The sequence below is a fragment of the Lontra canadensis genome, unplaced genomic scaffold (assembly GCF_010015895.1).
Source record: "Lontra canadensis isolate GAN:19392208 unplaced genomic scaffold, GSC_riverotter_1.0 scaffold163, whole genome shotgun sequence".
Classification (NCBI taxonomy): domain Eukaryota; kingdom Metazoa; phylum Chordata; class Mammalia; order Carnivora; family Mustelidae; genus Lontra; species Lontra canadensis.
Window position 1 is genome coordinate 1,295,742 of NW_022631157.1, and position 20,832 is coordinate 1,316,573.

The following is a 20,832-nucleotide window of genomic DNA, read 5'->3' on the forward strand; positions in this document are numbered from 1 at the left end:
GACCTCCCTCCGACTCTGGCCTGAGTCCTTGGAATGGTCTCTGGAATGTGGGCAGATGGTAGCAGTTCCTGCCCGGCCCACTCCCGACCCTGCCAGCAGTACACGCGATATCCAGCCTGGAGTGTTCTGCTCAGTCATGCTCCCTCACCGTCCCCCCTCTGGCCTTCTGAGGAGCCCCATCTTGCTACACCGTCCCCCTGCTTGCTACACTGCCTATGCACCTTATCGCAGAAGCAGAGCACGACACAGCTTCTCCTGCACGGCATATGTAGGTCTCCCTGCTTTCTTGGTCTCCACACTCTAGGCTCTCCTCATAATGCAGCCCATCCTTCCTGGCTGGGCTGTTGGTCTAGGAGAGGAAGAGGGGGGTCCAGGCCTTTCCTGGAGGAGTTTGTCAGAGCAGAGGAAAAATAGCGAGTGCGGTATAAGAGAAAAGTTCAGTGCTCTATTAGATAAGAAACAAAGGCCAGAGACCACGGGTGGAACCCTGGGAGGGAGAGAAGGCCACTGACTATCCCCTCACCTCCCGCAGGAAGGCAAGGGAAGGGGATGCTGGCCCCAGTCAGGAGGGGCCTCTCCGAAGTGATGGCAGAATCGCGTGAGAGAGACCTCAGACCTGGTCTGGGTTAGTCAAGAGAAGGGCGTGGTGATATTCATCTGGGTTTGTTTTTTCTAAAAACTGCTGAGTCCTCCCAAATAAGGTAGGACAACAAAGGCACTCACCAAGTGATCCTTTGTTATGTGGCTCGTGCTTGGCTACATTCTTGACATAATATTATCTTATTGAATCCTCACAACAATCTTAAAGTCTTAAGTCTTATCACTATCTTCATTTTACAGATAAAGAAATTGAAGAGTTTATTTCTGGGGAGGTTAAGGAACGTTAGCAAGGTTCAAATGCCGGTCTGTCTTACCAAGAGGGCCAAACTTTGTAACCACCAGAATATTTATTCAGAATGTACTGTTTGGACAACTGGGATGGGTTTGACCTGGCTGTAGGCCTTTCTTTAATTCTCAGTTCCTTCAATTCAATCCATATGTAAACCAGTCATCCAGTTTCTGCCTAAAAAAACAATGCATATCATATTTAAATATTTATTAGGAAGCCTCTATCTCTGTGATGGTCTATTTCCCAAATAATTTTTCTGATGAGACCAGGAGAGAGAGAGAGAAATATTGGTGACCAGACTCTTCAGATTTTTAACTCTGTGAGGTAACAGATGTGTTGACTAACCTCATTGTGATAATCATGTCGCATATACATGTTCTGTAACTTACACATCTTCAATATTCGCAATATCACATGTCAATTATGCCTCAGTAAAGCTGGGGAAAAAACCAAAACCAGGAAAAGAATTTCACTAAGGTAAATATGTTTCAAAAATAAATAGGTTGGGGTGCCTGGGTGTGGCTCAGTGGGTTAAGCCTCTGCCTTTGGCTCAGGTCATGATCTCAGGGTCCTGGGATCAAGCCCCACATCTTGCTTTCTGCTTGGCGGGAGGCCTGCTTCCCCCCACCTCCCCGCCTGCCTCTCTGCCTACCTGTGATCTCTCTCTGTGTTAAATGAATAAATAAAATCTTTAAAAATAAATAAATAAATAAGTCATTGGGTAGGATTCAAGAATCTACTGTTAGAGTTTTGACGACTCTCTATAACAGATGACTATAAAAGAAAATTTTGAAATGTTCTTTTTTAAAAAAGATTTTATTTATTTACTTATTTGAGAGAGAGACAGAGCATGAGCTGGGGGAGGAGCTGAGGGAGAGGGAGAAGCAGACTCCCGACCAAGCAGGGAGCCTGACCCTACAGTGACCAGAGCCAAAGGCAGACCCTCAACCAACTGAGCTACCCAGATGCTCCTGACATAGAATTTTCTGTAGCAAACTTACTGTTCACACTTAGTCTAAATATAAAACTGCCCCTAGCCCTTGATGTCACTTGTCAGACAAGTTACCCTTGTTCACCAGGCATTAACCAGTTGGGAAATGGTTTACATTTGACAAGGAAGCCTGAAGCAGACAATGCATCTCTACTCTGATCTTTCAGGAAAAATGCCTGCTTTTATGCGTGCCCTAACTGTAAAAATCAGGGAAGTAACATGGAAAATAGGGACTACTATGAAGCTATCTATGTACAGAGCGAAAAGAAAGGAAGGGAAGGGAAGGGAAGAGGTAAAGGAAGGGAAAGGGAAAGGGAAGAGGGAGGGGAAGGGAAGAGGGAAGGGAAGGGAAGGAAAGAGGGAAGGAAGGAACGGAGGGAGGGAGCGAGAAAGAAAAATTTACATCGTTAACCTGGATTATTGGAGAACTCAGAGCTTTTGGTGACATCTTCTGACCTCTGCTGGACACATGTGGGATTGCATGGCCCTCCGGTCCTTCAAAACAACCAGCAAAATTAGAATTTTAGAGTTGAAGTTTACAGAGGCTCTCATCTAAATCCCTCACTTCACAGACGAAGAAACTGAGGCCCAGTGGGTTTATGTAACTCATCCAAGGCCACTCAGTTACGTAGTGGCATATTCAGGACCAGTACCTGGAAATGTATTAACTCGTGATAAAACATGGATAGGCATACATTGATGAACTCCTTTGGAGCCAATACCCTTTGGATTACCTGTAGAGAACCATCATTATTAGAAATGGTAACAGCTAACACAGACAATGTGGTCGATAACCAAGAATAGAGATTAGGATTATTTGTGCCAGATCATAATTATCTTCTGGTTTCATGTCCCCAATCCCAAAATTAGCTTCAGAGAATTCATTTTCACAAAAGGTCTTTCTCAGTTGCAAATTCCTCTTCCTGGTTCTGGTTTGTTAAAATTGGTTTGGTTTGCAGGGCCTGGGTGGCTCAGTCCATTGGGTAGATGATCCTTCATTTCAGCTCAGGTCCTAATCTCAGGATCATGGGATGGGCTGGCATCAGGACTTAGCGCTCAGCGGGGAGCCTGCCTGAGATTTTCTCTCTCTCCCTCTGTTCCCTCCTGCCACCTGTCTCTAAAATAAATAAATAAGTATGTAAATCTTTAAAAAAAAATTAGTTTGCTTTCCCACAGGAAATTTCAACTGACTGTAGAAGAGAAGCATGCCCACTGCTAACCGGTTTGCTCCTTTTAAGAACTAGCTCTGCTAGTTCCGGGCAAAGGTACTTGGAACCAGGAGAGGAGTCCAGAGGTCTCTGGTGCTTCTTCAGTCAGGAGTTACAGGTCTTACCTTTGAGGGCTCTCTAGATCAGAAAGATGAATGACCACTGAAATATATGGTCAGCTTACTCTACATTTTAAAAGATCCCCATGCATGGCACTATCTAAATGAGTAGAGTCATATTTGGAAGAATGTAAGCTTTGGAGCCACACAGTCAGTGGTTATTTACTAGCTGTGTGAGCTTAGGTAAGTTACTTAACCTCTCTGAGCCTCACTGACCTCAGCTATAAAACAGGAATCATAGATGGTACCTTTTCAGAGAGTCATTTGAAAATATCTGAGACTGTGTGTAAATCCATAGCCCAGTACCTGGACAAGGGGAGGGACAGTGTTTAAATACATCACATGCTATTAATTACATCAGATCTTAATGGTGGAAGTCATACTAGTTTTGTTTCACCAAAAAAAAAAAAAAAAAAAAAAGTACTAAGTTATATATTTGTCATGAAAAAAGTCCTAACTCTAGCCCTCAAAGACCCAATAAAATAAAGTGGATAAGACACAGATGCACAAATGCTTTAAAGAGAGCAGAAAAACATCCTCACTCTCATACTCTTTTGTTCTTTGTTTTTTGTGGTTTTCTTTCGCCTTCTCCACACTAAAAAGTGCTCTGAAACAAAACGAATGAACAAAGAAAGAGAGAAACAGAGACAAGAAAGAGAGAGAGAGAGAGACAAAAAAGAGAGAGACAGAGACAAAAGAGAGAGATAAACCAATAAACAAACTCTTAACTCTAGAGAACAAACTGAGGTTACCAAAAGGGAGATGGGGTGTGGGGGTTGGGGGAAACAGGTGATGGAGATTAAGGAGGGCACGTGTCCCGAGGAGCACTGACTCCTGTACAGAACAGTGTGGAATCACTATACGGCCCACCTGAAACTAATATATGTCAACTACACTGGAATTAAAATAAAAATTTAAAGAAATTTTAAGTGGCCCGAAAACTTGGCAGTCGCATTATGTGCGTGCGCATGCGCGTGTTTAAACATGCCACAGACATTTGCTTAGCGCGTTTCTTCAAGAAGAAATGAGTCTTTGTCAATGAGAAACTGCCCATTTGATGCCTCCCTGAGTTAATGAAATGGACCCAGGCTATCTTTCGCTGCGATGAGAGAGGGGAAGTGGAATCCTTTCCCATTACATATCAGAGCAGAAGTCACAGTGTTGCTACTCTTGAGAAAGAGCCAAGACGACAGCATTCTGGAGAAACCTTTTGGCCAGAGCAGTGCTGATCAATTTTAGGATTGATTTGCTCCCATCAAGATTTTGTTTTTGCAAAGGTTTTTGTTTGTTTGTTTGTTTTGTGACTGAAGAAGATTTACAGAACACAGGTCTAGTCTCCTTCCCTAATTTTACATAGAGGGAAACTGACAACAACTTATCACTAAGTTAGAAGCAGAGTCAAAAACAGAACGGTAGGCATCTGTGATCAGTTGGGGGTCTTGGTCACCAGTGACAGAAGCCAGTTCTGGGTAATTTGAGCAAAGGCTCAGAGGGGCTGTCCGCATGGATGGGAACCCGACAGTCAGACTTGAAGATAGAAGGAACCAAGGGTGTCTGGAGGGCCAAGAAGCTAAACAGAGTTCACAGGAAGTCCAGAAATGGTCTCATAACCGAAGAAATCCGTTCAAAATAGCAATCAATTCGTCTTCCACCTAGGCTACAACCAATAGCATCAACCTTCCCCTCTTTAGTCTTAACGTCACTTGTGCAAGAGTACAAGCCCCAGGGCAGAGCACCTGGCTGGCTGAGTGGAGGTCTCACACTCATACTCTGAACTGAAGTCGGGAGAGTCAGTCTGGCTCCTTGAACTCCCACATGACAACATCAACGCAAGTACCCAGTGCGGAAGGGACAATGCCCCAAGGGAAGAACGGAATACTCTTTGGGGGGAATGATGTGGGCAGCCTATAGGGTAACCATGGGGAGCTTGAAGGGGAATAGAGCAGATCCTGACCATGTGGATAAATTACCCCAAACAGACACAGAGCAGGGAGGAAAGGATCCTTTTTGATGTTTGACACCTGCCTTTGTTCTTCACCGGGCAAGCTGGGTTTTGCTGCTACGTTCTTGGTATGGTGCGGAAAATCCCTGACACCGTTCTCTGTACTAGTTATTTAATCATCCTATGCCCAGTGTTTAACAATGGCTCTTTTAGAATAGTATTTTTTAAAACATTTTATATATTTGTTATTTGAGAGAGAGAGAGAGAAAGATTGAGAGGATGAGTGGGAGAAGGGGCAGAGGGAGAAGTAGACTCTTTGCTGAGCAGGGAGCCCAACTCAGGACTCAATCCCAGGACCCTGGGATCCTGACCTGAGCTAAAGGCAGATGCTTAACTGACAGAGCCTCCCAGGGGCCCCTACAACAGAGTTTAAAATGGTGAGGACTTGCATCAGACTTGGAAACCAAGTTTGGCTCTCTTCATGGGTTTCCTGCCCTGTACCCACTTCCTCCTTCCCAGCAGCATCCCAGCCTTCCCTCAGGTTCCCATCTTCCTTTACATCAGCCCTTACACTGACTTCATGCCCCCACCACCCCATGGGTGTTGGCCTGCTTGGCCTAAGGGGACTTTTGTCCTCCCTGCCATCCATCGGTTGGTTTAGGAAGGCAGCAAATCAACACACAACATTTCCCTGGACACAGAAATGGATTCATAAAAGGGTTAATAACTAATGGGAGCCAATACAATGTAAGGATACGTTTGCTGGAAGCTTCTGGAAAAGTGATGTCCTTCTGCTTCAGAAATACCTGCCGGAAGAGACCATCTGTCTTCCTCTGGATATTGTCAGGTGGGGCTTAGATCTGCGCAGCCAACTCGGTAGCAGTAGATGAATCTGACTCAAGGGAAAGAGGCGGCCGGGGAAAATGCCAAGAACCAAAGCTGGAACCGTGGCTCTGTCACATCTGACCATCCCCCAAGGATGGACTTTTCTAGTTACGGGATCCAGTAAATCTTCCTAATTTCTTAAGGCCATTGAGTGGGGATTCATTTATTCATAACAAACAGAAACCTAACAGAAGCTCCATAAAAGCTGCCATTGAAATGCTTCTGGAATTGGGGCTAAGCAAACCCTGACAGAACCCTTCTCCTCTCCTGTCGTGGAGCAGCAGTTAGCTGCCCAGCCATGCGTCTGTCCAGCAGGCTTTCTCCCAAAGGAGCAAACACTGAGACATCTCTGTGTCTATAACAAGATGTTGCCAGTTGAAAGAGGAGGCTGCCCTGGAGGCTCAAGGGGGATTCTCAAACCTATGGGGAACATACACGACATTATAGAAAGTGTATGAAGTGGATATAATTGTCTAACCTGTTCAGCATCCCTCCCTCACCTCTTTTGCTTAGTGGCCTCATCCAATGGACACAAGTCTGGGAAGGAGACCCAGACTTGACCAGTGAGTCCACCCCAGTGAAGACTCCCTCACTCCAGAAGGAACACATTCTATGACCTCTTTGTTTACCAAGTGGAAAGGATATGTGTTTGGTGTTGCTAGTGTTCATGTTTCTAACCAGGGGGCAAAAATCCAACTGCGTTAGGAGAAAATGAAGCCAGCAAAGTTAAAGAGGAGAGAGTGAGCGAGCAAGAGAGAACGGGAAAGATGTGGCCCCATGAAACCTTAGTCTAGTCTCTGTCTGAGGTCCCTGGAGACAGCCTAGAACCCAGACGACCTGCAGCCCGTCAGCTGCCCCACGTTTTTTCATAAAGTCTCCTCTTCCCTCAGGCCTCTTTCAGTGGCGTTTCTGTTTCTTGCCCATAAAAAACTCCTGTTCTAGTCCTGCCACATGGAAAGGAACATTGGCTGATACAGAGCAAGAAGTCCCAAGGAAGGATCCATTTGAGATCAGGGAATATTTTCCTGGAGAATCAAACTGTAAATGCCAAATGAAACACTGCACAGAGGCAGAGCTACCAGAAACTTCGTGAAGACAGATTGAAGAAGTTCTGCTAGAACTCAGAGGATAAATCCGAAAACTGCAAAAAGCATGAGTGATATAGGGAGGTGGAGGGAGTTGTCCAGGCGATCTGAGGTAGATCTGTAAGCCAACAGCCCTTTCTTCAAAAAGATTTGCTTTAGGATTCAGCGTGCGGGGTGTTCTAGTTGATGATGTGGTGCATGAACTGGTAAGACATCCCCCCTCCCCCACCTTCCCCTTAGTGAGGTCTGTGTCCGCACTTTGTAATCAAAAATACTATCTTTCCGCTGCAAAACAGGTGGGGAAATAAAGTCAATAAATAGTTTCACATCATGTTGGATCAAGGTTTACTGCCAAATAAGTGTTGTTTTATCAGAGAATTTAGGATTTTGGAATTGTGACTAAAGGGTCCTGTAATAGGAATCCCAGAAGGAGAACACAGAACCCATAAAAAAGGAGACATGAGCAAAGAATCAAGGGGTGGAGTGGGGAATATTCAAGAACTAAAGATAGTAACATTTTGAAGCTCAAATGTCATAGAGTGTCAGGTGAAAATAATTTTTTTTGAAGATATTCGGGGTGCCTGGGTGGCTCAGTGGGTTAAAGCCTCTGCCTTCCGCTCAGGTCATGATCTCAGGGTCCTGGGATTGAGCCTCTTATCAGGCTCTCTGCTCAGCGGGGAGCCTGCTTCTCCCCTCCACCCCCGCCCCCCCACCGCCTGCCTCTCTGCCTACTTGTGATCTCTCTCTGTCAAATAAATAAATTTTAAAAATCTTTAAAACAAATTTTTTTGGAAGATTTTACTTATTTGTTTGACAGGGAGAGTGCATGAGCACAAGTGGGGGAGCGGCAGAGGCAGAGGGAGAACCAGGAGCTTGATGTGGGGCTCGCATCCAGGACTCTGGGGTCATGACCTGAGCTGAAGACATAGGTTTAAGCAACTGAGCCACCCAGGCACCCCTGGGTGAAATCACTTTAAACAAGACCTAAATGCAGTCTAGTCACATTTTTAATTTGGAAGAAAAAGAAAAAGATCTATAAGAATACAGAAAATTCTAATAAATAATTCACTACACTGATGTCCTAAGCCTCCATACCAAACTCTCTATGCTACAGAGAGTAAATACAATTTTCTTCAAACATATATGTTATATTTATACATATTGATCTCACACTAGGCCACAAAGAAAAGCTCAGTTATTTCTGAAATATAATCGGACCAAGGTCATCCAGTTGGGAGGTAGGCATTCAACCTGGAGCCACACCTCTTTACTTCTCCCAATATCTTAATAATTCTCTGAGAACAACAAGAGGATAGTAATTCACTTCCAAGTACTGATCACTGAGATGAGTACTGTAATTTGGTGACAAAGACTACCACTGGCGAAATGCCTAGAACAGCGTAAATATTCAATAGATGTTAGTTCCGTGAATAAAGGAGCTAATGAAAACATGAAACAAGGCTCACTGAGGAATGTTGTATTTTACATGAGATATACTCAAAAGCACTTCGCTTTCTAGAACACGCCTGAGACATGGCTGGGGAAGGCAGCTGTTTTTTTTTTTTTTATAATGCAAGGGATATAGCCAAGCGGCCATTAGGTACCATTAGGGGAACATTAAGACCAGGATGTACGTGGGCCGGATTGCAGTAAGCCTTCCCTGGGGTGACAGAGATCAATGGGAGACAGGGCCCAGAGAGCTTTAATGGTCTTTGTTTACTCTTCCTCCAAACTTTTAGGCCTCCCCCATGGTGACCAACCCCAGAGGAATGCACATTTAATTCAACTTCTAATGCAGGGAAATCGATAGCGTTGCACCACGGACAGTTTATCACACGTAATCTGAAGTTTAACACATAAATAAATAAGTAATATACACAAACCATGGCACTTAAGAGTACCATTAGGGGGCTTTTCTTTTCCCACAAATCAAAATACTTCTTACATCTTATTAAATTTTGCACATTAAAAAATAATAAAATAATTTAAAGATTTCTAAAAAAAAATCTAGGCTGGAATTGCTTGGAAATGTTTCCTTTAAAATAATAATTATGGGGCGACTGGGTGGCTCAGTCATTAAGCGTCTGCCTTCGGCTGGGGTCATGATCCCGGGGTCCTGGGATCGGTCGCACATTGGGCTCCCTGGTGGGGAGGAGGCCTGTTTCTCCCTCTCCCTCTGCCCCTGCTTGTGTTCCGTCTCTCACTCTGTCTCTCTCTGTCAAATAAATAAATAAAATCTTAAAAAATAAAATAAAATAATATCTATGATGGCTTTTATTTTAAGTTTTTTTTCTTTTCTTTTTAAAGATTTTATTTATTTGAGAGAGAGAGAGAGCTTGCTCGAGAGATAGCACAAGTGATGGGGGGCAGAGGGGAGGGAGAAGCAAATACCAACTCCCACCCCCACACCACTGAGCTCAGAGTTCAACTTGGGACTCGATCCCAGGACCCTGGGATTATGACCTGAGCTGAAGGCAGACGCTTAACTAACTGAGCCACCCAGGCGTCCCAAGATTTTTTTTTTTTTAACTAATCTCTACACTCAATGTGGGGCTTGAACTCACAATCCTGAGATCAAGATTTCCTTGCTCCACTGACTGAGGCAGCCAGGCTCCCCTTGATGCTTTTATTTTTAATGATACCTTGTAAGTTGTTTTAACATACTTTATTCTTTTTTGATATTCCTCCTCAAATCTTTGTGAGTTACGACAAGTAAACCCATTTAGCAGATGAGCAACCTGAGTCATGAGAGAAGACTTGCCATGAGAAATGGGAGTCCAACATCCAGTGGAGGGTATTTTTAGTCCCCAGAGGGATCTGGTTCTATTTGGAGCTGGTGGGGGTAGGGAGATGAAAATAGTTTGACCCTGGAATTGTGTCTACCACTGGAATTCAGACATGTCTAGACCTGGTAAGCTAGATTCGCCAGAGGTCTTTACGTTTTCTGTTAGTTTATTTTGTAGGTGTTTGGAGACTTCGGGTGGAATGAGGAAGTTAATCATACCCCTTAATTCACAGCTCATCAAAGTCACCATCAAGGAACCACCCTTATTTCTTCAATTATATTTGTTCTTTTTAGACCCAACCCCACTCCATCTATATAGAAAGTTCAAGACAGGGAAAGCTGTTCTTTAGTTACCACGGTGACAGGGGACCATCAGTGTTTCTGCGGTACTGGTAATGCTTTTTTATCAGCATCATGGTTATATAAAATTATTCACTTTGAAAAAATTCATTATGTTGGGGTGCATGGGTGACTCAGTGGGTTAAAGCCTCTGCCTTAGGCTCAGGTCATGATCCCAGGGTCCTGGGATCAAGCCCCGCATCAGCCTCTCTGCTCAGCAGAGAGCCTGCTTCCCCCTCCTCTCTCTCTGCCTCCTGCTCTGCCTACTTGTGAACTCTGTCTGTCAAATAAATAAATAAAATCTTTTTAAAAAATTCATTGTGTTGTATACTTACGATTGGTGTGGTTTTCTATATGAATGTTACACTTTAATACAATTTTACTTAAAAAAAAAATCCTGCTGGAAGTTTTAATGGAATTGGATACGTTTATAGATGAATTTGTGAGAGAACTGTCATCTTAGCACTGCCAAGTCATCTTATCCATGAACATGCTGCTAAAATTTTGTTAAGAGGGATATTTGTCACAAGGGACGTGGGTCTGTAGTTTTTGTTGTTGTTGTTTTCCTTGCAAATGTCTGAATTTAGTGTCAGAGTAATGCTGGCCTCATGAAAGGGGGTGGAGAGTACCTCTTTTTGATTTTCTGGAAAAGTTTCTAAAGACTTGGCGTTAGAGCTTCCTTACGCATGGGAGAATTCACCAATGAAGCCACTTGGGACTCGAGTTTTCTCTGTGGGACAATTTTTTTTAAGAGGTATTCAAATAAGTCAATTTTAATAAGATCCTCTACACATACATTTCTTACTGAAAATTGAAATAGCAAAACAAAAAATTTTATTACTATGTCTGAAAACCAGAAAAATCTAGCATATGCACCTCCCCTAATTATGCTCTAACCAAACCACCCAAAGTTTTCCTGTATTCCTTCTGCACAAGTTACTTGGCTTCCAATTTTTGATAGTAGGTCTTATCTTACTTAATGACTTCAGGTCTCTCAAACACACAGGCAACATTCAAAACCTATTAGTGCGGGGCCCCTGGGTGGCTCAGTGGGTTAAAACTCTGCCTTCGGCTCAGGTCATGATCTCAGGGTCCTGGGATGGAGCCCCACATCAGGCTCTCTGCTCAGCAGGGAACCTGCTTCCCCCCTCGTTCTGCCTGCCTCTTTGCCTACTTGTGATCTCTCTCTGTCAAATAAATAAATAAGATCTTAAAAAAAAAAACTATTAGTGCTTCCTTAGGTCAAATCAAAAGGTATAAGTATACAGACGTCATTCAAATGCAAACTACAGGATTCCTCACAAGTTACTGGTATCACCATAGAAAAGATACAAAAAAGAAAAGCCTTATCATATCACAGATTATCAAAATATTACAGTTTGCCCTAATACAGAACAGCTTTCCACGCTGCTGCAAAATGATCCTAAAATCACTAGCAAAAAGAAACATACAAGAATAAAAGTTTGTTTACATTGGCTCCATGTCGTAATTATTCTCCATGTTGGTTTCCTCAGAAAGGTCTTTATGATACAGGCGATAATGACAGCGACATCTGAATCTTCCCACTCTTGTTTCACCCTCCTCTGTTTCCTTCTGCTGTAGATCTTTTGGAAGCTGGGGCCCCGGGTTTAGGTAGCGCTGGTACTGAATCATTCGACTCATCCTTGCCATCCTTTTCTTTGGGGCCGTTAACAAAGTCCTTACTACAGTCCTCCTCCCACTGCGGCTGAGGATACGCTCCACCAGCGCCTGTGGTTTCCTCTCTACCCTGCTGCTGGGATCGATATTCTGGCATAGGGGAAGGGAGGATGATACTAGAGTCCAGGGTCAATATACCAAGGTTCTTGGTTAATATTTCGGAGATCATTTGAGAGGCACCTGAGCCTTCCTGGGAATCCTCTTCAATGGGTGTCCGAGATGATCCCAGGTTGGGTAAAGCTGCTCTGGCGAATCCATTGGAAGCCTAGTCACAGACTGAGGCTCCTCCTAGATCTTCGGAGTCCGGTGGGAGATGATGCTCAGGACCCAACTTGCTACGAAGTGGCCTGGCAAGAACCTCTGTGGGACCATGTTTAATGTCAGGTTCTATTTCTTTAATAGACGTAGAGCCATTCAGGTTATCTATTGCTTCATAAGAGAACTTAGGCAGTTTGTGTCTTTCAAGAAATTTGTCCCTATCATCTAAGTTGTCAAATTTATTGGATGAAGTTGTTGAGAGAATTCCCTTACTGTCCCTTTTGTATCTATAGAATCTGTGGGGATGTCAGCTCTCACCCCTAATACTGCTAATATTGATGTCTTTTTTGCTGATCAGTGTGGCTGGTTCTTCTCAAGGAACCAGATTTTGGTTTCATTGATTTTTTTTCTATTGTATTCTTTTGTATTTCTTTCCTAATGTTTTGTTTGAATTTTCCCATCTTTGTTCATAAGTAAAATGAGGCTATAATTTTATTTTATCTTACTGTTCTATGTGATCTTAGAATCAAGTTTATACCAGTTTCACAAAGTGATTTGGGTCACTTTCTATTTCTTTTTTCTGGAATGACTTGCATAAGATAGGGGTTATATTCCTTGAGAGCCTGGTAAAACTTATCTATGGAATTATCAAGGCCAGAGAGTTTGGGGGATGGAGGAGAACATCTTGATTACAAACTTATTTTCTTTCTTTCTTTTTTTTTTTAAATTTTATTCATTTATTTGGCAGATGGTGAGAGAGGGAACACAGGACCCCAGGATCATGACCTGAGCCGAAGGCAGACGCTTAACAACTGAGCCACCCAGGTGCCCCACCAACTTATTTTTCTTTCATTTTATTGGTACATTCAACTTTTCTGTTGATTCTTATGCCAATTTTGTCATTTTAAACTTCTCTAGAAATTTGTCATTATCTAGATTTTAACCTTTACTGGGATACAGTTTGTAATTTTTCGTTGATTTTTAAATCCCTGTTTCGTCTGTATACCATGTCTTTTTTGTTCTGTGAAGCAGTGCTTTGAGTTTCCTTGGTCTCTCCAAGAATTAATGGCTTTGGTTTTATTTAAATCCTCCATTATAGTCTGTTCTCTACTTCAAGGATTATTATTCCATTCCACCTTGCTTCTTTAGGCTTAATCTATTGTTTCCCTTCATTTTGTTTCTAAATTTTCAGCTAAACATAGCTTATTTTAAAAAAAGTTCCAGTTTTGGGTTTTTTTAAGTTTTTTTTTAAAGATTTTATTTATTTATTTGACAGACAGAGATCACAAGTCGGCAGAGAGGCAGGTGGGTGGGGGAGAAACAGGCTCCCCACTGAGCAGAGAGCCCAATGTGGGTCTCGATCCCAGGACCCTGGGATCATAAGGACTGGAGCCGAAGGCAGAGGCTTTAACCCACTGAGCCATCCAGGCACCCCTTAAGATTTTATTTTTAAGTAATCTCTACACCCAACATGGGACTCAAACCCACATCCCCAAAATCAGGAGTCACACACCCCACCAACTGAGCCAGTCAGGCACCCCATCTGGTTTTCTTATTAATATTTATATCTGTAAATTCCCCTCTAATTATAGCCAGGTACCTTTTTTTTTTTTAAGATTTTATTTATTTATTTTCAGAGAGAGACACAGCGAGAGAGGGAGCACAAGCACGAGGAGTGGGAGAGGGAGATGCAGGCTTCCCGCTGAGCAGAGAGCCCGATGTGGAGCTAGATCCCAGGACCCTGGGACCATGACCTGAGCTGAAGGCTGACGCTTTTTTTTTTTTTTTTAAGATTGATTGATTGATTGATTGATTGATTTGACAGACGGAGATCACAAGTAGGCAGAGAGGCAGGCAGAGAGAGAGGAAGGGAAACAGGCTCCCCCTGAGCAGAGAGCCCAATGCAGGGCCCAATCCCAGGACCCTGGAATCACGACCTGAGACAAAGGCAGAGGCTTTACCCCACTGAGCCACCCAAGTGCCCCTGAAGGCAGACGCTTAACAACTGAGCCACCCAGGCACCCCAGCCAGATATCTTTTAAGACTGTTGTATTTTTATTTTTAAGTGGTCTCTACACCCAGTGTAGGACTTGAGCTTACAACCCTGAGATCAAGGGTCCCATGCTCTACCAATTGAGCCAGCCAGGCACCCCTAGCTTTAGATACCTTTAGACACAAAGGGCTTTCATTCAGTTCTAAGTATTTAAGAATTCCCCTTATGACTTTTCTTTTTATCTGAAGAGTTATTTAGACACATTTTAGGTTTAGTTGTAGTCCCATCTGGGACTTTTTAAGCTAACTTTTGGAATTGATCTTTAATTTTTTCACATTGTAGTCAGAGAGGTCTGCATGATTTTAGTTCTTTGAACTTCACCAAGGTTTTCTTTGGAGTCTAATTCACAAGCAATTTTAGTGACTGTTTTACATATACTTTCAAAAAAGATGTCTAGATTCTGGGGGCACTTAGGTAGCTCAGTTGGTTAAGCGTCTACCTTCAGCTCAGGTCATGATCCCAGGGTTCTGGGAACTAGTGCTGCATCAGGCTCCCTGCTCTGCGGGAAGCCTGCTTTTCCCTCTGCCTACCACTCTCCCTGCTCTCTCTCGCTCTCTCTGTCAAATAAATAAATAAAATCTTAAAAAAAAAACCTTTTTATTTTATTATTTATTTATTTAGAGAGCAAGCGTCTTAGAGGGGGAAGGGGTAAAGGGAGAGGAAGAGCCTTAAGCAGACTCCTGTCTGAGCACAGACCCTGACATGGGGCTCCATCTCAAGACCTTGAGATCACAACCTGAACTGAAACCAAGAGTCAGACGCTTAACCAACTGAGCTATCCAGGTACCCTGATCATATGGTTTTTATCCCTTCTCTTGTAAATGTGATGTATAATGTTGATTGATTTACCAATTCTGAGCCACTCTTGCATTCCTGGAATTGCTAAATTATTTTTAAAATCCAATTTGTCCATCAAAAGAAATGAAATCTTGCCATTTGCGACAACGTGGATGAAACTAGAGAGTATTATGCTTAGCGAAATAAGTCAATCAGAGAAAAACAACTATCATATGATCTCCCTGATATGAGGAAGTTGAGAGGCAACGTGGAGGGTTTGGGAGGTAGGGGAAGAATAAATGAGACGTGATGGGACTGGGAGGGAGACAAAGCATAAGAGACTCTTAATCTCACGAAACAAACTGAGGGCTGCTGGGGTGAGGGGGGTAGGGAGAGGGTGGTTGGGTTGTGGACGTTGGGGAAGGTATGTGCTATGGTGAGTGCTGTGAAGTGTGTACACCTGGCAATTCACAGACCTGTACCCCTGGGGCTAATGATACATTATATGTTAATAAAAAAATAAAAAATTATAAAAATAAAAAAATTTTAAAAAAAAATCCAATTTGAGAATCTATTGGTGAATTATCCCATTTACGTAAGTGGTAATCACCAGCATATTAAGACTAACTACTATTTAATTTCATGGTTGTTTTTAAATTTTGTTTACTCATTTGACAGAGAGGGTATAAGCAGGGGGAGAGGCAGAAGGAGAGGCTGACTCCCCACCGAACAGGGAGCCCAACTCAGGGCTCCATGCCAGGACCCCAGGATCATGACCTGAGCTGAAGACAGATGCTCAACCGACTGAGCCACCCAGATGCCCCTAATTTCATGTTATCTATTTCATACCTTCATCTTGTTTCTTTTTTACTTCTCCACCTATCATTGGATAGAACAGATTTTCTTCTGCTGTTTGGAAAAGTCATAATTCTATTTCTGTTTTTCTGGGGTTAACTCCTAATACATGTTATGTATACTCATCTTCATTTAACTACTTAGACTTATCAATATCTATTTGTTTTCTCACAAAGAGATACATCCAAGATATGTTTCACTAGCTCTGGTCTTTTCATTTCTGCTATTAGTATTAGTATCGCCTAGAATTTGGGTTATGGCTTATTATAGTCTTTTTCTTTTCTTTTTTTTAAGATTCTATTTTTATGTATTTGAGAGAGAGGGAGTGAGAAAGAGTGTGAGAGAGGAGAAGGTCAGAGGGAGAATCAGACTCCCTGTGGAGCTGGGAGCCCGATGCAGGACTCGACCCCAGGACTCCGGGATCATGACCGGAGCTGAAGACAGTCACTTAACCAACTGAGCCACCCAGGTGCCCAGTGTTTTTCTTTTTTTGTCATCATTTATTTACATAGCAAAGGACTTGGCTTACTTACTACCCCCCCTTTTTTTTAAGGTATTATTTATTTATTTGTGAGAGAGAGACATAGTGAGAGAGAGTGAGAGTGGGGGGGAGCAGCAGAGGGAGAGGGAGAAGCAGGCTCCTCCTGAGCAGGGAGCCTGATGCAGGGCTCAATCCCAGGACCCTGGGATCATGACCCAAGCTGAAGGCAGACACTTGGCTGACTGAGCCACCCAGGTGCCCCTTAGCTAACTTATTTCCATGCCATGTATCTCAAAATATTCTCTGGCTTTATTTTTCTCCTTGCTGGAGAACTTCCCTCCAGCACTGTCTTCAAAGCAGGTCTTTGCATGGGGAATCTTCTGAGGGCCTCCTTGGTACCTGACACTCTTCAATTCACTCCCTCCTTTAAAAGATACCTTAGCTGGATATGAAATTCCAGGGTCAAAATTGTTTCTTTCAACACCTTGAAAACATCTCTCTAGTCTTTTCTTGAGGGTCCTTTTGAGGATTCTGATATCAGCCATGTTACATTAGAGAGGATTTGCTTTGCTCTCTGGAGATGTCCATGAAAGCAAGCTCTTTGCTTGGTTCATGGCTTCATTTTAATGTCCCGATCGGTGCCCTGTCCGGTCCCTCAGTCAACATTTTCTGATGAAAGGACATCATACCATTCTGCCTCCAGAACTGGTGTTAATAGCAGCTGTGTGCTTACACTGATGAGCAGGGTATGCAGGTGCTGTGTGATTTCACAGAAAAGCCACAGAGAAGCCTCAACCAGTCTTCCTATGCTTATAAGGACCAACTGACAGCATGGTCTCATGGTTCAACTTAAGGGCAATGTCATGATCAAGAAGCAGAGGACAACAACCAAGAATTAATTTAAAAGGAATTATCTCTCTCTCCTTCCTCCATGGGGACCTGTGGTTCCAGAAACTCTTTGCCCTGGGGCCCTTTCTTGCTTATTCTTTGTATCTGCATCAAGAAAAATGTCTCTAACCAAAGTGGACAGTGAGTAGGAACTGGGGATGTGGATGCAGGGTGGGGGCGGAGGGATAGCCTGGGAGAGAAGCTGAGAGAGGACTTCTGTAAAGAGCCTCTTGTTAATAATTTATATTCCTGAAATTCTATCCTGGCATTAGGTGTCTCCTGAGTCTTTCCTTCTTGCTGGACTACACCTCCTTCCCAGCCTATTCAACATCTTCTTGCCTTTCAAGATAAGCTCAGACCTCCACAGGACCCAAGATAACAATTAGGAACTCATGTACAAATTATATCTGAGTCCCCAATTGCTTGGTAATAGGAGCATGTCCCATTTAGCCCAGGTGATAATGCAATATTTGGAAGGAAGGCATCATCGGACTCCCAACCAGTGTTGGCAGTGTTTGACCCTGCAGAACAGAATCACACTCCAGACCAATTAGATCAGAATCCCCAGAGTTTAGGCTCAGGCATCAGGCATCTGTAAAGCTCCCCAACTGCAGCTGACATGCAGCCAGGGTCGAACAAAATCGCTCCAGCTTGCTGGGCCAGTGGAGACCCATGAGGCAGCACATGCAGCAAAATCTGGCACAAAAAGTAATCACTGGTTTTTAGGTTTAAACCAAAGCTCAGGGGTTCCTGGGTGGCTCAGTTGGTTAAGTAACTGCCTTCGGCTCAGGTCATGATCCTAGAGTCCCAAGATCTAGTCCCACATCAGGATCCCTGTTTGGCAGGGGGTCTGCTTCTCCCTCTGACCTCTCCCCTCTCATGCTCTCTCCTCTCATTCTATCTCTCAAATAAATAAATAAAATCTTTTTAAAAAAATAAAATAAATTTAAAGCAAAGCTCAGAGACTTTCCAGGTAGGTGACCACAGACAAGTTCATTAACATCTATGTGCTTTGGTTTCTTTATCTAGGCAATGGGAATTTGAAAATATACCATCAGCTCTCCCTGCAGAGGACAGTGAGGTATACACAGACATTCAGATTTCCAATAAATAAACTCTAAAATGCTTAGGATATTGCTTATACAATTTATGATCTAGTTACTAATACATGTATTGTTTCTGTGATGGAAATTAATGTTTTCTTTTCTTTTCTTTTTTTAAATAATCTCCATGCCCAGTGTGGGGCTCAAACTATGACACTGAGATCAAAAGTCATATGCTCTACTGACTGAGGCAGACACCACTTCTGTGACAAAAATTAAAGTACTTGGAAAACCAAAATAGGGGCACCTGAGTGGCTCAGCTGTTAAGTGTCTGCCTTTGGCTCAAGTCATGATCCCAGGGTTCTGAGATTGAGCCCCACATCAGGGTCCCTGCTTGGTAGGGAGTCTACTTCCCCTTGTTTCTCTCTCTGCTACTCCCCCTGCTGTGCTCTCTCCCTCTCTGTGTCAAATAAGTAAATAAATAAATAAATAGAAAGAAAGAAAGAAAGAAAGAAAGAAATTTTTAAAAAAGAAAGCCAAAATAAATACATAATAAAAGGGAGATAACAAGATGCCATCCTCCCAAGTTGTGGTAGTGATGACAGGAGAGATCTGGCCCTGGACAGCCAGCATGGTGGCTGCTACTAGGCTAGGCTCAGTACACCAGCCCACCTGCAAGGTGACCACAGTGGTTCTTACCACCTAGTATCCATGCCTATGTGTAGTCTTCTCTCACACAGTTGGTTTTTATTTTATTTTTTTATTTTTTAAAAATTATTTTTCCTACCCTTACAGTAGCTGTAAATAATCCACCAGGGTATTTTTTTTTTTTTTTAAAGATTTTTATTTATTTATTTGACACAGAGAGAGAGAGAGACAGCAAGAGAGGGAACAGAAGCAGGGGAAGCAGGAGAGGGAGAAGCAGGCTCCCCACTGAGCAGGGAGTCCAATGCAGGGCTTGATCCCAGGAGCCTGTGATCATGACCTGAGCCGAAGGCATATGCTTAATGACTGAGCCACCCAGGTGCCTCTAGTTTTTATTTTTAAGAACTTATTTTTAAGTAATCCCTGTACTCATCATGGGGCTTGAACTCACAACCTGGAGACCAAGAGTCGCAAGTCCTGCCTACTGAGCCAGTCCAGCGCCCTGACACAGAGTATTATAGAACTGACAGACTCTGACATCTGAGGCTAGTTCGTAAAAGACATTGCAGCCTCCTCTTTGTTCTCTTTCTCAGATCACTTCCTCTGGTGTAAACCAGCTACCATGTTGTGAGGTCACTCAAACACTCTATGTATTTGAGATTCCACATCTGGGAACCATCGCCTCCTGCCGGCAGCCATGTGAGTGCACCATCTTGAGGCAGATCCTCCAGCCCCAGTTAAGCCTTCAGGTGAGTGCAGTCCCATTTGGGATCTAGGCCACAAGCGCCCGACAGACCCTAAGCCAGAACCACTCTTCTAAGCCACTCCTGAATTCCTGACCCTCCACCAACTCTGTGAGATATCAAATGTTTGTTGTTGTTACACGCTACTAAGTTTTGGAGTAACTTGCTATATGGCCACATGTGACTAAAAGGCTCAGCAAAGATATCGTCATTATTATTAAGTACTTCCTAGTTTTGAGCTAAAATCCACCTTCTTGTCATCTCCGCCCTCTTTCCCAGTTCCGTCTTTTCGAGCCACATAGAAAGAATACAATCTCTCCTCCTCGTGGTCAGGATGTTCGGTGACAGTTTTCATGCCAGTGGTTTAATAAGTCAGACATCAGCCGAAGGAGAGTCACTATGCCAAGCACTAGGGTGGCAGAGAGAAATAGAATGGGGTCACTGCTCAACCAATGTCATTCTGTGCCAGTGGTAATGTAATAAAAGGACCTGACCCCTAGACGCAGCAGGAGGGCATCTCCACGGAGGCATGGTTGGTTCTACTTAGAGAGGGGAGGGAAGGATCCTAGGAAGAGGTGGCGGAAGGGGGGGGACAGCTGAAGCCTAAAGTATGAATAGGAGTTCATGAGGCAGGCAGGAAGAGGAGGCCTTCCAGGTAGAAGTTACAGGCAGCAGATCTCCCTCCTCCCCGCTCCCCCCAAGCCCTTTCCTCTCCAAGTCACTCATCTCTTCTTCTCGTCCAACTTTAGACAACTTTTTGAGTCCCTCCAAGCCCCACCCCCAACCCCCAGCTTGGTAACTGCACTCAGGACACACCCTTTCCTCTCACAATGGGGCATGCAGACAGATCCAAACCTCCTCCAGGGTGGTCTGACCAGCGTGGAGTATGAGTTAGCCCTCACCTTTCTTTTTCTGGAAGCCTCCACAGGGTCCAGGCTTGCCTGAGGTTTTCTTGGCACCCACATCCTTCAGCTGACTCATGCTGAGCCTCCGGGTGTCTGGGCTGCGAAATCATTTGTCACACGTGCTCCTGTTAAACCACATCTCTCCCTCCCCTTCCCCCCCACCCCAGCTTTGCACGGTTGCTGTTGTTTTGTTTTTACCAATTTTCATGGGCGTTTTGAAGTTCAATAATTTGATCTACACAA

The 20,832-nt window shown here is 43.6% G+C and overlaps 1 long non-coding RNA gene across 1 annotated transcript; it reads right to left on the reverse strand.

Moving 5' to 3' along the window:
* Window positions 1-931: 931 nt before the first annotated feature.
* On the reverse strand, window positions 932-20,686 carry LOC116859792. The gene is made up of 3 exons (XR_004381208.1): window positions 20,587-20,686; window positions 2,293-2,375; window positions 932-1,063 (listed from the first exon to the last, which is right to left on the reverse strand). It is a non-coding gene; the product is annotated as an uncharacterized LOC116859792 (long non-coding RNA).
* Window positions 20,687-20,832: the final 146 nt, after the last annotated feature.